Genomic DNA, 2,280 nt, shown 5'->3' on the forward strand with positions numbered 1-2,280 from the left:
CACCAGCCCCCAAACCAAATGCACCAATTCCTTAAAATAAATCTCCATATAAATAAGTGGGTAGACATTATATGTGTATGTGTATCTATTACATTATATGTATGTGTGTATATATGTATGTATCTATCTAGATCTACAAATATATACATATATGTGTATGTGTATATGTATATACATTTTTTGTTTGTTTTTTAGGTTTTTTTTGCAGGTTAGCATTTTATTAGATAAAAATGAAAGAAGGGTGCCTACCCACTTCTTCCTCTGGCTCACAAGGGGAACTCCCCCCTCCCCAGGAGAGGGCAGGGAGTCTATAACACTGAGACAATGAGAGAGATTAGGGCAGAAAGCCTCAAGCCTCTTCCTTTTAAGTGTTGTGACAAGAAGCAACTTTCTCAGCTACAAATTCTGGGAAGGGGAACTACACCTGCCTTTGCCCCTAAGTGGGCGGCCTTCAACTCCCCCAGCAAAAAATTGGAAGATAGGCAGTTACCCCCAACACCCAACTTGTCCAGGTAGGGGGAAGAGGAATAAACGTCAGTCTGTGGGCTTCATTTCTTAGGTGCCTTCAGTGCACAGGCATGGGGAAGGCCCTGGCAAACTGCTCCACCCATTGCCTGAGGTCAGCCAGCCAATGACTTGTTTCTGGGCCTTTGAGCGGGAAGGATTTGAAATCCTGGAGTTTGGCGGTCTTGCTCTTTACCTCCAAGCCGATTTGACACCTTCATCTGTAAAGCCCACAACTTTCCAGAAGTCCTCTTCACAGAACTATCTAGAAGTCAAGGCTGGGGCACCCAGCCGCAGGCCCCCAGGTGTGGTGGCACTTCGATCTCCAGGACACGTGTTCTTGCTGGCCGTGATGGATACGAGTTACAACACCCGTTCAGCTCGAGCTCCATCCAGGCCCTTGGGCCGCAGGGCTACCAGCACTAGGTGCTTGTCAGTGCCACCAGACACCAGCGAGTAGCCTCGCTCTAGCAGGGCATCAGCCATGGCCCTAGCGTTCTTCAGAACCTGCAGGGAGTGCTCCCGGAACGGGTGCAGGCCTGCTTTAGGGCCACAGACACTGCAGCAATGGCATGGTTCTGGAGGCCCCCCTGCAGGGATGGGAACACAGCAAAGTTGATTCGGTCCTCAAACGTGGAAGGATATCCTGGCCAGTCTTGGGGTCCACAGCCCGCACCCCCTTCCAGCAGAAGAGGAGTCCTGACCTGGCCCCTCGAAGGGTCTTGTGAGTGGTAGTGGTGACAACATCCACATGCTTGAAAGGTGAGGGGATCACCTTGGCAGCCACCAGGCCACTGATGTGGGCCACGTCCGCCAGCAGGTGCGCCTTGACCTCATCACACACCTCTCTCATGCGGGCATAGTCGATGAGGCGGGCATAGGCACCGGTACCAGCTCTGATGAGTCTAAGGTTGGAAGAGCCGAGCAGCGAGTGCCGGCTGGTCATAGTCAGTGAGGCTGGTTTTGGGTTGCAGCTTATAGGACATAGACTTGAAGAAGATGGATGTAGCTGAGATCCACCTGACATCAGACATTTAGCCATGGGTGAGATGGCCCCCATCGGGCACGGGATCCCCCCATGATTTGGTCATGAGGCTGCAGAAGGGCTGTGTAGGCAGCCAGGTTGGCTGGGGACCCCGAGTAGGGCTGGACATTGACTCCCCACTGAGCAGGATCCAGGTCAAAGGCCTCCAAGGCCCGGCGCTGACACAGCAGCTCGATTTCATCCACTGCCTCTGCTCCTCCATAGTACCTCTTGCCAGGATAACCTTCCGAGTACTTGCTGTTCAGACAGGACCCCAGGGCCTCCCGCGCAGCTTGGCTGCGGTTCTCTGGAGCAGTGAGCTTCCAGGCCGCGACACTGCCTGTCCTTCTCTCTCCGTAGCAGCTCCCATATCTCAGGGTCACTGTCTGATAGACTCTCCTGGCCTGACGAGCCCTTGCTTGCTTCTCCAGTCTGGGTCTGGGCCGCCTCGCTGTGCTGGCACCTTATGGCCATCCTGACCAGGTGACCACATCTCTGCAGAGGCCGAGTCGCCCAGAGCGAAGAGAAGGGCAACATCACAACCCGAGATGAAGGTCACAGGAGGTCCGGGTACCAGCCCCGGCCGGGGAACAAAAGGGGTTGGAAGAAGACTGGTCAGAGAGCGCATGCGCGAAAAGAGCTGCCGGGCAACCACTGAATTGGGCGGGGTCTACGCATGAGTAAGGTGGACGCTTTATGGTCTTTTGGGGATTGTAGTTTTTTTCCCCCCCCGCTCTTCTTCAGTTCCATTT

At 53.9% G+C, this 2,280-nt stretch overlaps 1 pseudogene; it reads right to left on the reverse strand.

The window, feature by feature from the left end:
• Positions 1-565: 565 nt before the first annotated feature.
• On the reverse strand, positions 566-2,065 carry LOC112395681 (serine hydroxymethyltransferase, mitochondrial pseudogene; annotated as a pseudogene).
• Positions 2,066-2,280: the final 215 nt, after the last annotated feature.

The sequence above is a fragment of the Neophocaena asiaeorientalis genome, unplaced genomic scaffold (assembly GCF_003031525.2).
Source record: "Neophocaena asiaeorientalis asiaeorientalis breed wild unplaced genomic scaffold, Neophocaena_asiaeorientalis_V1.1 scaffold299, whole genome shotgun sequence".
Taxonomy (NCBI): Eukaryota; Metazoa; Chordata; class Mammalia; order Artiodactyla; family Phocoenidae; genus Neophocaena; species Neophocaena asiaeorientalis.